We start from the raw sequence: 16147 nt of genomic DNA, 5'->3' as shown, positions 1-16147 counted from the left end.
CGCTATGCTGGCTTGGGGTCAGGCCTGTGTGGCACAGGGCTCCCTCCCACCTGACAGCTGCTGCCAGGAGCTGCAGCTCAGAGACACACATTTGTCCTCCACACCAGGAACCAGGGGCAGGGTGGTATGGATTGCAGCCCCCTCTCATACAGACCCAGCCTGCCCCCTTGCAGATTTGTGCCACCCTGCTGCAAGGTCCTGTGTGGCAGGGAGGTCTTCTCTTCTAGGACTCCTTCACTCAGAGAGGTCTTTAATTTACATCTCCCACTTTCCAGCAAAATGCCCTAGCCACTAGACCATAGGAAGGACAGGGTAAAGATCCCCCACCGTTCCTCCTGGCAAGGTGCTTTGTGTTTTGCCCTTAGTTGCACAGAAATTTTCCACAGCCATGGCCATATCCTTTTATCCAATGACAATTAAATGTAAAAACACCATTGGGCAGGACTAGAAGCTTTGGCACCCCCCCTTATACTGCAGTGCCCATTTCATCTAGCCATATATCCTCTGACTTCCTCTTCTTCTGCCTATCCTTATTTGTCACTCTTGGCTGCCCTGGGGGCTAGCTTCAACAAGCAGGTGGAAATGAGTGACCTTTGATCAGATTTGGATAGAAACAACTCGGGTACCTAACTCCAGAAGAAAGTTCAAGTCTTGCATGGCCAGTTGGAGCTGAGCTGTGATCCCTTCACCCCATGGGGCAGGACCAGACTCCCTCCCTCTGCATCTGTATTGGGGCTAGGTGATGCCCCTCCAGCCATAGTCCTGGACTACATCCTCCTTTCCCCCTACAGGGTCAAGCTAGGCCCACTTCCCCTGCAGGGACTGGGCTGCCCCTTACCCCCTCTATGATGCTGGGCGGTGTCTACTTCACCTGTGCCAGACACCGGATGGGGATCACTGGCCAGATTTGGCCTGCAGATGGATGAGGCATTGCCCTTCTGGCCCACAGGGGGAAAAGGTTGAGCATCCCTGTCTTAAAATGATCCATGGAGCTGAAATGAGTACTCCTGAGCAATGAGGTGGGGGGCTGAGCTCAGGTCCCTGCAGCCAAGACTGCTATGCATTACACATTAGACAGCCTCTGAATAAAAAACAAGCAGATGTTTACACTGTGAAGGTAGATGTGGTCCTTTGCCAAAGACAAGTCACCGGGCCTAGTAAAGGTCAGACTTGGTGATCTGGTTGTGCTCTCCCACTTTAGCCTCTATGAATCTGTAAAATCAAGGGAGAAATAGCATGTCCCTGCTACTTAGGAATGGTTGGATACTATGGAAGTAGAGGTAACACACATATTTTAGAGACACTTATTTCTATCGTACCTGTACACAATAATGGCTCAGAACCCAGTAGGCTCTTTTGGTTAATGGGTACATACATGCATAGATGGATAAATTGACTTGAACCAGCAGCTTGTATATATACATAGCCTATGGTTATTCTTGACCTTGTTATTGTGGTTGCCACAGAAAAGACTGTCTTTTCATAGTATTCAATGCTGCTGCTGCATGGCTGTCGTTGGGTTAATCATATGCATAGCTCTACATCCTTAACCTCCCCACACTTCCAACCATACAGAAGGATCTGGACTTCCATATTACACCACTCAGAGCTTATCCCTTTGTGATTTCATGAAGCCTGATCTCCATCTCATTTGCACCAGTTAGAGAATGAGCTGTCCCGGCAGTGGGCACTGTTCCTTATTCATACTACAGTAAGGGAGGTGAAGATCCAGTTCCCTCTGTGCCGAGTGAAATGGCATCCTTAAAACAAACACAAATGCCTGGAACGAGGCAATGGAAGGCAATCGAACTCTGTGTCTGTCTCAGTCCTGGAAGGCCTCCCAGCAGGATGCCTTCTGTGGGTGAGGGGCTAAGCACTTGGCCCAAGGGCATGTGCTGTGCACTAGCGTAAGGAGGCTATAAATACTATAAATATGCAAACAAGTACATTAAAAGGAGTTAGGGAGAGGGCTGGGCATGGTTCATGCAAAAAGTCCAGGCAGCATGGCGCCAATCTGTTGCGCTGCTCTACGCTTGGATTAGGTTAACTAGTACGAACGCCCTGTGTGGCAAGCTGTGACGTGAGTCAGGCTTGTGGCTTGTCCTTACATCTCCAAAACCTTGAAGGAAGAAGCATTTCTGAGAAAGGGACTGTTGCAGGGTGGTGGGTGGAGTTGGGAGGGGAACGCATACATGATACGACTGGGTGGCAGTCACGCAATGTCTTAACTTCTCACCGGGCAATGACCTTAGTATGTTTTCATGTTTATCTAAAAAGATAAAAGGTATGTGATTGCTCAGGAATGAAAACACGGGTAACAGTCAAACAGAGGAAAGCAGAAACAGCAGTTTAAAAGGCAGGGAAATGTAAACCAGCTCTGAGAAACATTTGACATTGCCTTTTTTTGCCGTAGAGGTCATGGTTGTATTATATTGAAACAAATAGGAATGACCGAGCAGAAGGTTTTGATAATGCAGAACAGAGCTCTTATAGGGATATTTCTTACTGTCAGAATTTGTAAGATCCTAAAACTAACAATATAAATATGACCAGGGTGAACAGCTTCAAATTTTTCTAATCGCAAAGAGGCACAAAGTTCAGGGATTTATCGAGCGAAAGAAGCAACAGCAAGAGTTACAGCTTGTCTCTGTGCATTGTTTTGCTTTTATATTTCTTGGGGGAGGTGAGATGTTTCTGAGGAATACGTGGCTTTGCCGTCGTCTTTAAATATGACGCTGATAAAATTAAGGACTAAAATTGTTAAGGGAATGGGTTTTGTTTAAATCCACAAGGGCAGATTCTGGCCTGGCTTAAATCATTGTGCTTCCACTGGAGCTAAAAGAACTGCAACAATTTGTACAGGCTGGGATCCAGCCTCTGATGTTTCTAAGGTAACATCCATATTCATATCCGATTTGATAAAACGACAGACAAAGCCGACTCCTTGTGCATGGACAGAGATACCATGCAGCTGACACAAAGGTCCTGATTCTTATCTCACACCCGTTTCACGTGAGTGTAATTTCCACGTGCCAGGCTGAATGGTATCAGAATCAGGACCAACATTTCTCCGCCACAACTGGGGTGGGGGGAATTGCAAGAGGGGGTGGGGAAAAAAAAGGATCAATTTTTCATTTGACACAAAGTGAATCATTACTTCCTTCTGGGATGCAGTACCTTTTCCCACTGTTAGTTCCATTTCCCATCATGCCCTTGACCTTGGAGGTCACCTGTCATTGGAAGATGAAGCTCTGAATAAACAGAGAAGACCCTGTGGTGTCTCTTATCTCTCCGTTTTGCCTCAAATCTCCGGGCGGAGTTTTAAATTATTCATCCACTAGTGCTCTCTGCGAGTTACACGTCTCCGTCACCTACCCCCCCTTTACTTCCCCATTTGTGAGTGAAGGCGGTATCCTTGGGAACCTTATCAGAGATCACAGATTCAGGCTCCAGAAATGAAATAAAAGAGGAAATTGGCTGTATTAGCATAAGAGGAGTCAGCCTGGAGTTGAATACACACATCACCCAGGAGCACTACTGGCTTCTCTTATCAGCAACGTCTGATCACCACTTCTTTATACACACACGCGCGCACACATGCGCACACACACACACGCATACACACACACACGCACGCACACACACACACACGCACTCACTCTTTAATTCCATCCATCCCAATCCTTTGTTCCACCTCCGATGAGGTAACACATGAAATAAGGTCAGATGGCACAAGGTTCCTGAAATGGCTTTCAACACTTCCAACTTCTTCTCGGCATAAGAAATAAAAGCAGCCCAAATAACATGTTGTTTCTGGATTAAAAACATTTTTTGCTGCTACCTTCACTGGAGAATAAACAGGGATAAGATTTCAGCGGGGGAGCTTCTGCTATTAATTCAAATCCTTAATATTCAGATATTAAGTCAAAACATATCTATCCATCTCTCCAGCCGTTTGGCTATCCGTGCGAACCTGTTGCAGAGTATAATCATACCAATCAATGCCATAATTTAGCGGGGTGGTTCTCATACTATAATAGAACATTTTCAATACTTAGAAATGCAGATCGGTGGAGCTGCATTTTGAATTTTTGCTGAGAAGTCAGAAATTTCCTTGAGGTAAACAACATTTGGAGCAGATCCATGGGCCTAATCCTTCTCTTGCAGCAGCTTTATAGCAACATAACTGCATTGACAGCAGAGATCTTGTTCATGCTTGATACAAATGTAAGTGAGATAAAAATATCCTCCACTGATCACCGTGATGTCAGCGCAGCTTTATACAGGTGTAAACGAAAAATAATGGATGTGACTTATCATTCCTGTCCTGAACATTTCAGTCAAAAGCTCTGATCTTTCAAATGACTTTTAAAACATAAGGCACTGGTCCCAGGTGTAGATCTTCTGGCTTCCTAAACACTAAAAGGAATAGACCAATAAGATTATAAATCTTGTCTTTGCTGAATTAGGATCTTTTTTGGCAGGATCTAGCATTGAAACATGTCAAACATATACGATTTGGAGCAGGAAGAGTGATATCTGAGGTTTTAGCTCTCTGCTGGTTTTGTCCTAAATTAGGGCAAGGGGTGACTCTACTGAGATGACTGTCAGAATGCTGATTGGCTTTAATGCAGGCAGGATTATGCCCATAATCTCTCTTTCTGTCTCTTGTTATACTATCCATCAATATAACATATCTGAGTGACAAGCATTAGAAGGGTAGATGGAAAGAGAACGGTGAGAATAAAATCAGAGGTAGGCTTTAACTGGTAACATGTAAGCCTTAAAGTTTGCATACATTCTAATTTAAATTATTTGGGATAATGTTACCAAGAAGAGAAAATTAGATAAGTGGCTTTATACATTTTCCATAGTGGGACTCTCTCTTATTTAGCATTATGGGAAGCACTGGTCCCTGATTTCCTTGATACCCATTTGTAACACCTTTGGGGAGCTGAGATGACAACCCATGAATTAGGCTTCATAGGCTTTACCAAAGATATATATTTAAAGCGAAGGCATTAGAGAAGCAGAAGCTGAAGATGCAATACATTGTGCTAGGGAGGCTCACACACTTATCTGTACACTTATTTATTTGCCAAATGTGTAAGCTGGAGAAATGATGAATACACACAAGTCCCAAGCACTTTAGTGCCAAATATCAACACCAACTGGACAACAATTTATAACCTGCCCTGCATTTGGTATAAATCAGAGACAGTCTGCTGTATATCAGTTAGTTTCTTTTCAATGCCCTACAGTCTATTAGTTTTCTTTCCCTTCAGAAAAAAGAAAAAGGAGACTCTAGGAATCTATTGGAAATTTATGGCAGAAGAATAGATACCAATTTCTTGCATGAAAAGGTGGGAGCAGAATATAAATTTTCTCCTACATATGAAGTAGCTAGGGGCTTAGTTTTATATCAAAGAAATCTGTTGCAGTTTTGCCACCAAGCTCAACTGAAGTAGTATATAAGCCTTGTAAGTCTACCTTGCACCAATGAAATCAGTGGGAGATTTGATTTTTACTTTGGCGGCCCTTAATATGAGGTTTCCCCTTTGTTCAAACTTTCTAATACTGTTCATTTGTATAGACATGACCTGTCTAGAGATGAAAAATCATACAGCCTGTGCCCTAGATGTGTGAATCTCACTGCTGAGTGACTCTAGCATGCTTACACAGCTTCATTTTGGGGGATTGGCTAAGTGCAGAGCAGGAAAAAGCCGTTGGATGATGTTTCATGGTGGCAATGTAGACATGCCCCCAGTGGCCATAATGGTTTATGAATGTCATGCTGCGTCATACTATTCCTAGGACCCAACTGGAATTCAATATCTTTTCTTTAGGAGAAGACAGCATCTCTGTCCATCTCTTGTGAATTTGGGCAGTCACTGTGTTTACCTGAGCTAAAGAAAAGCTCCTTCCTTTTCGATGCGTTTGCAGCCATCATTGCCAACACCCAAATCTCAAGACCTACCTCTTGGCTGCTATTTTCTGGTCATGTAGTAGATAGGCTGGGCTTTGTAGATTAAGACAATCTGCAGCCCCATCCCTATACCATAGCCCTTCCCTGCCACACACAAACACTACCACCTACACATGACCCTGCCTTCCTAGAAAGACTGGAGCAGACTGATTTGCCCTCTGGACACTTGTGTTTCTTTCCTCAATAAGGTAAACATGGAGCCAGAAGAAAAAATACCCCAAATATTTTTCCTGGCAGTGGGGTTATATCCTCTGGGATGGGCGAGCCAGGACTGATGCACTTTCCCCTCACCACTCACAGCATTAATGCACAGTAGTTACTGCGCATTTAGTTTAGTACTAGCTTAATGAAGTACTAATTAAACATGCAGTAACTACAGTTACTGTGCAGTAGCACCGGCGAGCAATTTTTGTTGTAATGCTTACTGTGCAGTAGCCTAATAACACTACACAATAGCTTATTAGTACAGTTTTAGACCACCATAGTACTGCACAGTTTTATTAGGCTACTGCGCAGTAAGTGTCTTGTGTAGATGTGTCCATTAAGTGCCTGATGAGTTATAGACAACTTCCTGCTTGAAATCTCTTCTGTTTTGCTCAGCACAGTTGTCTGGGCATGCAGGAGGCTCTAAATGCTTTCCCCTCATTGCCATGTATATGTGTGCATGTGGCTAAAATAGCCTGTGGCATGTTGCCTATTTGGAAGATACGGGTCCTTTTCACTCAAGTGTTAGCAGCCTGTGTTGTTGCAGCTGAAGGGGCAGAGCAGATCTGCTTGTGGTTTGTGGCTCATGAAGCCATTACATCACATAGCTGACAGCAGACTGAATCAAGATCTTTCACTTTGCTCACACACCTGCTTTCTTTGGCCCTCTGCCCCCAGTGCCTCAAGCTGCTTCTGCATGAAGACACACCCAGAGATGGGGGGCCCAATTCACACCTGTGAAAGGTGGGGCACCAGTCCTACACACTCATTTCACCCAATAATTTCAAAGCAGGTATAGGGATAAGGACGTAAGATGTATTTCTGGCCCTCTGGATTCTCTGCATGGCTATGAGCAACCCTACTCCTTTATGCCTTAGTTGTCTTACATATAATATAGTCGTGATAAACACTGGGGGAGGGATTCTGCTTCTCCTCTGCCTCCTGCCACCTCCCTGCCAGGCAGCCAGGATAATTAAAAATGTGGGAGGCCAAGAGTAAGCCAGAGGGTATGTAGCTCAGCAACATAGATACTGCTCCATTACAGAGCCCTGAGTACTAGCTGAGACCCTTACTCTGTTAGACAGATACTTCTCCACTGCTAGTGGTAACGGCACTATGCTGCCATGTTGCAGAGATGCCTTCTTAAGTCCTCTCTTGTCAAGGGAAACCTAGAACCGAAGTCTCATGTTTTCTGGGTGAGTGCCCTAACCACTGAACTGATTGAGATAAAGCATGGTAGGAAACCACTCTCCTCCACCATCTAACATCCTTTAGTTCTGGGGTTTTGCCCAACTACACTTTCAGGACCGATATGCATGTATGCTTCTACAGTAGATGAACATACATGACCAGGTCTGACTGTAAGCATCCAGAGCACAGCCGAATCTGCACGTTCAGTTTACAGGAACAAGCTTACGTGGCCATGCTATATGAGTAATACAATCACAACCTCTATGTAATTGCCAAGAAGGCCATCTACATGGCCAGAAAACTGCCATTTTGGAGAATAACCTATACTAGAATTCCACACGCTGTGATTCGTGTGTGTGAAAATGAATTAACTGATGCTTAAAAGTTTTCAACACTGCACGGCACACGGTGTTCATGATGTCCATTTATATTAAGACAAGTGAAGCACAAAGGGGAAGGATGACTTGCTCAGTGCTACATACTGAGTTAACAATAAATCCAGTTCCCATCATCTGTTATTATACTAAACTGTATTTGTTCTTTGGTGCTAGCAGGAGTGGCAGGGACAAATATACCTGGTTACCCTGAGGGTATCTCATGGGAGTCAAAATCTGTACTTTGGCTGAATGTAGAGGAATGTAGAGGAAAAAAAAGCCCAGAAAGCTCCTAAATGGTGGTAAATGACAATTTTCCATATCATAATAATGGCTTTTTGCTTTTAGCAGGAAAATGAATACCATATTTGTTACTGAGATCAGACATTTTAATATTGGAACATGCATTTACTATTGCATGCAGCCTATGGAGACCCACACTCAGATCACTTCTGGCAAAGTTTGATTTAAAATTACAATTAATTTATACCCATTTGTTTTCTGCCCCCCTCCTCCCTCAGAAACCGGGCTTTCCTGTATTAGCATAATATTTGTTCAATATAAATTTTAGCTCATGAGCCACAATACAAACATCCTGTATCTGCTCTGTTTTTCTCCTTTTTGAAAAAGAAATGTCATGCTTGTGAAAAGACTTGAAAAGCCAGAACCCAATTTTGCAGTAGGTGTCAGAGTTATGCAGTTTATTTAGAAGGATCATCTCGGAAAGCCAGAGTCATCACACCTTGGTGATTATGGTGAGACTACCATCACATACAAATGAGTGGCCACTTGTTGTTGTGGGTCTGTGCCAGATGCATTGTTGTGGGTTTGTGCCAGATGTTCCCCTACCTTGCAATGAGACCAACAATACCTTTGAACAGCTGTCAGCTTCCAGCATCTACTGCCCTGCATTGAATTTGAACCAGTGACTTAGAGATGAAAGGCTCTATATTCCAGTGCATTGAAGTATTTAATAAACTGTTTTCAAAGTCTAACTACAGCTTTGAAATGTTTATGAAGGATTCTGAGCCAACAAGTGCTGAGTCGGTTTTTACTCCTGTGATGGAGTATAATGGGAGAAATCACATCAAATCAATGCAGTAACTACTACGGTTAAGTATGCTGTAACAGAAAGCCAGGCCCATCAACCTGAAGAAAAATTTTTAAAAAGAAACACACACCAATACAAGAAAAAAAGAACATGAAAGCCCGTAAGTTTGTACTCATGCAGTGTTATTTTTTTTTGTTATGCATGTTGGGTGGAAATGTTCTATTAGAGCACATCAACATACCCCCATTGCAATCAGTGCAAGTGGGCTGATTTTTGCTTGCTGGGGATCTGATTGTGCACTTTATTTCATTACAAAAATAGGCTAAAACAACCTTCACTTATTCAAGACCAACAGAGCTGCATCAGTTTATAGCATCTGATACTCTAGTATTCAGTGTCTGGTTATGGCTCCACAGAGTGGGAACAGTTCTTTATCTGTCTATGGCTTTGAAGGACCCCACTGAGGTCAGGTTGGCTGGCTAGCTCCATAACAAGGTTATAAGTGACTAAATCTTGTTTGCGGATTCTGCAGTGACATTTGTGCCATTAGAGTTAGTGAAAATAGGCAAACTCATTTCAAACAAGGAATACAAATCTTTAATCGCTATGGATCTCCAATTATGTTATGAAAGTGTTTTATAAAAGAGCAACATTTTTATCTGATGTGCCAGTGGATTGCACTGGCACCTATACACGTGCCCAGTGCTTGCTCTGAAATATTCTAATTAGAACATTTGGGAGCAGACTCAATTAACCTAATTAGCACACTGGCAGTCTCAGCGTCACGTGTATTCAGCGCCTCTGCATTTCAAAGTGGTGATGGGGGGGTGCTTTAATTAAAGCTCGTTGAAGGAGCTTTAGTTAAAGTGCCCCCACTGCCATTTTGAAGTGCAGGACACTAAATACACAAGACGCTGCAAGTGCTTTAACTGGAGCGGCTCCCAAAAGTTGCTCTAATTAAAGCGCCCCCAACCCTTGGACACATGTTAAGACTGTTTGTAACTCCAGGCACTTGGAAGACTAAGAAAAACAATTATGTACTACAAATGGCTGTCCCTTGGTTTTTCTTCTGAACCTTTGTTGACCTGTGCAAAAATAGTGCAGTCCAAGTGCTAGATGGGTTTACAGTTTTAATATTCTGTTACACTTATTTTTATGGGTGTCAATGATGTCATAAGAGGCAAGGCAAATGGAGAATATGCTAATTAATCCCTACAAGAAAATGAAGGGACCAGAATTGCACAGCTGTTTGGTTGATAATACAATATGACAGCCAGAGATGTGCAAACCTGGTAATCCCTGCTGCATGAATGACGCGTGCCCCTGGAGGACACAGCAAGCTCCCACAGGTGGTGGTGGCATTGTTGGTGGCGGGAGCATGGTGGAGGCAAGAGAGGAGCTGCTGCTGGCAGCTGCAATGCTATCGGTGGCAAGGCGCGGGGTGGGGGCGGTGTGTGGCAAGTGCTGACCAGTGGTCGGTGATGACCCACAGACACTGTCAGCAGCATTGGCGGTGGCCAGTGGCAATAGTTTCAGTGGTGCCCTTTTGCAGGGGGTACACCGCCATGCTCAGGGTGTGCAAGTGCACCCACGTGTACCCCCATGCTTCGCCAGTGCCCTGCTGGATGCCATGAAACTATGAGATACTGAGCAGTCTTCTGAAGAAGCATGCTGTCTGTGAAGCCATCCTTGAGCCCAATGTCCTGGCTCTCCACAGCTAACCAGCTACATTCAAGTTGAACTCCATGAGCTGCACTGGCTTCCTGAATGCAATTGAACATACTGATTCCAATCTTTAAGGCCCTACTTCAAAGCTTTAATATCTTAAAAATTACTTCTTCCCCTGGGAACCACTAAAATTATAGGAGGAACTGTTGGTGACAGCTCTAAACACGCATGTTGAGGACTCTGAGATAAAGCATCTATCAGAGGGAAGTTTTTATCTGTGCAATGTGTGTTGGACTGCCAGAATGCGTATTCTTGCCTCACAAGTGATGTAAAAAAACAGCATTGTGGTCAAGTGTTTGTTTTTTTCATCAAAAGGTTCTTCGTGATTCCTGGGAAAGAAATCTGGAAGGGCTACTTTATGCTGTCTAATGAAGACACTATGATACAATGCCTCGTAGGTGCCATACAGAATGGTCCTGATTCCCCCTCACTTTACATGTTATGCATTCATTTACATTACTATGAAGGGGTACATTATGATGCTGATTTAGTAGCATTTAGATCCACACTGAGCAGGTGTAACCGGTCAGTAAATCAGTAACTGATTAAAGAAAGTAGCAAAGGAGAAAGGATAGCAGTTCCTCTTCCTTCTCCTAAGGAACTGAAAAATGTTCTACTTTCAATGAAAGTGAAGGAGCTGTGAACATGTAGTGCCTGGCCCCAACTTGCATGCTGACTGAAGTTTACCCAGATCATTTTCATTTCAAAACCAAAGTTTAGGTTTGAACAAGACCTTTATATACAATGGATCTGATTTTGAGTTATGATTCATCACCTTTAAACAATTCTGAACGGGGGAGGAGGCTTCAAAATGTCTTTAATTTGTGGGTACTCTCCTGGAAAAGACTTTTTAACTCCCAGAAGAAAGGCAGAGGCCTTAGTGTGACTGATAATCAGGTTTTATTAGAAATGTAGGTCAGGGTATGACAAGTACATGTTGGCCAATTCATTGCTATCAAAGTCAGGTCAGATTCTCAGCTGATCTGAGAACCCACCTATAACTTTGTGGGTTTCAGTGGAGTTTGCCCCGGTTTTCAACTGCTAAAGATTTGATTTCCATGCGGGGATAAGGTCCAAAATGAAGACACAATGCTACCTTGCTGACCACTGTATTAATCTATCTAGAATATATAGCCTGTCATGGTAGACCTGCTGTTACCCCCCTTTTATAATGAAGATAAGGCAGGTTAACTTTTTAATGTTGACCTACTAGTCATATTGATGTGCAGTTTGGACCTGAGTAGTAGTATTGCCATCATCATATCTCCACCTGTCTATGGAGTGGGTTGATATCATTCTTAACAAACATTTTAAAACTGTGATTTATTTTCCTATGTAAGTCAGGATCTTCTGCGATTGTATGGTGCTTGCTGATAGTGTATTATTCTATGGCAATGCAAAATCAATTATTAATAAACATCATTCCATAATATTAAATAGTTTGGGCCTGTTCTTCAGCTGAAAAAAATTGGCACAGTTTTTTTGAAGGCAGAGCCGGGTCCTCAGCTGGGCTAAATCAGCACAGATTTACACAAACCAAAGCTGCGGTCCAGTGGAGCTTTGCTTGCTGACACCAGCTGGCCCCCTGTGTCTACTTTAGACTCGACAGGTAAATTCAGTGCACATTGGTTCAAAGGGTGTGACTGGAAAACAAGAGATAATATATGCAGTTATTGTCAGACTTAGCGAGTCTCATAGCTATTTAAGCTTTGTTATGTTCAATCGGAAAAATATGGGATCACAGATAACCAGACCACCCTGAAAAAAAAAAAAAAGAAAACCTTCATTTAAAACTGGACTTTGGAACTCCTACAAAGGGGAGAAAAAAAGAAAGGGAGACTTGTTTCTTTTCAACCACAATGCTGTTGTCTATGCCTGCTTGCATCTTTCACACCATTGCATAATGTCTTTGGATTCTTATCACAATAGCCCCCTTGCTAAATGAATATTTTTACTGCAGTAGCCTTTGGAACTTTAACAAAGGAAGATGGGCAGATTCCCACCCACAACATTAAAGTTTTGCTATTCACTGACACCAAACCATGTTCTAATGTTTAAACAAACCCCAACGCTTGGGAAAATTTAGATTTGACCTCAGTGTGCATGTTAAACAGTTTACATTACAGCAAACTCTAGTTTTCCCTAATGTGTGCAGCACTTTGGAACGTAGTCAAAACGGAACAGTTTCAAAGCTGTGTGATCTTCACCCGGGGGCCTAATTGAAGCGGCATGAAAAATATTTCTGTCTTTTTTTTTTTCCTTATAAAACTGGATCTGAAGCTGGGTGCTCTCCAAAAAAGCTTCTGAGACTGACAAACATTTACCTCCCAGTCCTACAACCCGAAAACTTCCATCATATAAATGCGGAGTAAAGGTCAGACAGAGGAAAAACATATTAGAAGAAGCAGGACAAGCCAAGTTTTAGTCTACTTGAAAAAAACTGTTTCTAAAGTTCTCTTCCTTTCATATTGGTTGTTTGAAAGGGGATCTGAAGAAATACCCAAATCCCTATGTAAATGCAGATATTTTCAAACAGTAGGACACCTATAAGCATGCATATTAAACTGTATTCTGTTTTGGCGGGCAGGCCATGCTTAGAGAGGTTTTGCAGCACAAGTTTAAAAAATGCAGTTGGTGTTTGTTAGTTTAGAGAGCTCTTTAAAGTTTGTTTGCTTCAATTCAAAATAGACGTATTAAAAATAGGTGCTAACTTTGTGATTGCCAGTGGCACAAAGAAAGTGTATTTGTTTCCTGCCAATCAAAACATTTTTAGAATGGGTACATATAGCCATGTGTGTACATATATGAATGTGGATGTATGTGTTTCTTGTGTGTGCATCTGTGTGTATGTGGATATCTCAGAAAATAAACACAATTTTGAAATAAAACTACTTTTTTACTGGACCACATCACTTCTCCATATAGTCGTAAAGTATGGGTGCATTCAATGATGTTGCCATCAATGTTCCTAGCTGTGTAGTTTCCCACTCATTGCACACAAATTGGTTTTATTTGGAAACTGCCATTACTTTCTGAAACACTTGTGTGTGTATGTGTGTGTGTGTGTCTGTGTGTGTGTGTCTACACCTCACATACGCATACACATACTATCTATCTATCTATCTATCTATCTATCTATCCACACATACACATAGTGTGTGTGTATAGATTTATGTGGATTTTCCTTATGGGGGTATATGAACATAAATATAAATATAGTGTACGCGTGTGAATGCAGTGTAGATACACAACACACATACACACACCAAAGTATTTCAGAAAGTAATGGCAGTTTCCAAATACACACACACGCACACACACACACACACAGATTAATTAAATTGATTCAATTGAAATATATAAATGATCACATATTATTTTTAAAAGTAATTGCTTTGGTTTAATTTATATGTTTCTATGATGTTTTATATAATATGCAATTATATGTAATCTATGATATCAAGCATAATACATACCATTTGTATAATATACATCCAAGTATGAATATATCATTGGAATATTCTGAACGCTCTCATTTATGCCATTTTATAGATTCTATAAACTTTGGGGTTTCTGTAGGTATTATTCTTAGTATAGTATAGTATACTCAAGGTAATACAATGTTCATTGAGGTTATTCCTGATTTACACTAATGTAACAAAAAGAAGAGTCAAGCCCACTGTTTTATATCGTCAGGTATTGTTATTTTTCTTTAATCTGATTAACAGCATGGATGAGGACATTTAGACTTGCTGAGTAGTTCATAAAATTAAGTCCTGCCAAGATTATTGGATATGGTTGCATTATTTACTGTATATTATCTATTAAAATTCTAATCATGCACAAATATTAGCTTCAATGAGTTTCTACAAACCAAATGCAAATAAAATACCTTTCCAGAAGCAAAGCCTCTGCTGGCTGAGGTCATGTATTCTGAACTATTCCAACCAAGGGTGGTGCCCCTAGTTTCAGTTTTAGAGTGGATAGTATCATCTAGGATACTGTCTGAGAAGAACAATATGTAGGACCTAGAGGACTTATGAAATGCTCCCTAACACGAGGGTTAATAAAATGGTTTGTTGTATACTGCAAGAGACCTCAAAAATTATCAATCTGATTTGCAGCATATATTGCTAAACTTTCCCTAGCTCATCCAGAATATTTATAGACAGACATTTCACAACTGCAGCTCCACAACATATTAAGTAGTTGCAGCTACTGTTACTACCAGAAATAAGGGTCAGAGATTTTGTTTCATGTTAAGGGATCCCGTGTCATGTGTAAATGTCTCAGATAGAAGGCACATATGATACCTATAGCTGTTAATTGAGTAGTCTGACCAGTCTATTCAGTATGTCAGATTCTAGGACTGATTATTTAGCATTTGCCAATCCAGATGTACTGTATTACTTTCAAGTAGAAACCCCCCCATCCAGTATCTATGATATTCATCTTCTCTCACCTCCTAATAGAGGTTAAGGAAATGTACAGAATCATTAAAGCAATGTCAATTGCTGTATATTTCTGATCTTTCTGCTTGGCTTTGATGAATGCCATTATGAAGTTACTGTACATCTAGATGAGAATTAATGGAAAGAAGTCCTATATACCTTAATATGGATCAAACTAACAGGATTCTACATACATTGAATTGGTTTCTATAGAGATTATTCTCAGTATTTATATTATTTAAAGCTTTCCTCATTATGGATCTTTATTTAAACATTCGACTTACGGAAGGAAAAGGATAACTCAAAACAAATCATTTATTCAACGAATTGTGCCTTTTTTCTTGTTTACAGAATATTCAAAAGTTTTCCTGGACTGCTAAATGCATATAAGCTATTTGATGATGACAGTTTTATTGTGTACAATCAAATCCTATATATACGATAATCAAACCATATATAGAGAATAATTTCTGTTTCTTGATTGGGCCCAGAATACCAGAAAAACTTAAGCACATGATGATGGGATTGTTCATAGAGTTAAAGTTACAAACATGCCTAAGTGTTCACTGGATCAGGGCCTCAATGAGCCTAGTATTTATAATAAGGCCTCTGAAATGAAGGCGACATAACCAGACAAATTTGCAATTGACTTTCCCCATTGAACATTACTGTCATTGAATTCATAATTCTCATGGCAGGGTACAAAGAATGTGTAACTCTGGATTACCATAATTCATTATAAGGGCAAAACGCATGTACTAAATGCAAAAACTCAGAGGATCAAGAAATATCAGGCACTGCAATTTTTCTATGAAGAAAATCAGAAATTGAAAGAAAAAAATGTGAAAGCTATTTTAAAATGTTTACTTTTTTCCCTCTGCTAGTTCAATTATTATAGCTCATGTAAAACAAAATGTCACTCATAGCTATTATCATACAATGTAATTGTTGTTAATGCTACATAATATTTAAAGGGAACACTATAAGACATTTCTGTCAGTTGGCAAACGTCAAATATTTACCAAAGTATTTACTGGGATTTTGAAATTTAAAAAACCCAAACAAATGAGTTTTGTGCCCAATAAAAAAAAAAATCAAACTTTTGTTTCTGTTTTGGAAATTATATTTATTTCATAGATTTCATAGACATTAGGGCTGGAAG

The sequence above is a fragment of the Gavialis gangeticus genome, unplaced genomic scaffold, assembly GCF_001723915.1.
Source record: "Gavialis gangeticus isolate Ggan-Ray unplaced genomic scaffold, GavGan_comp1, whole genome shotgun sequence".
Classification (NCBI taxonomy): domain Eukaryota; kingdom Metazoa; phylum Chordata; order Crocodylia; family Gavialidae; genus Gavialis; species Gavialis gangeticus.
The sequence above is the reverse complement of the archived record's forward strand: the minus strand, read 5'-3'. Positions refer to the sequence as shown.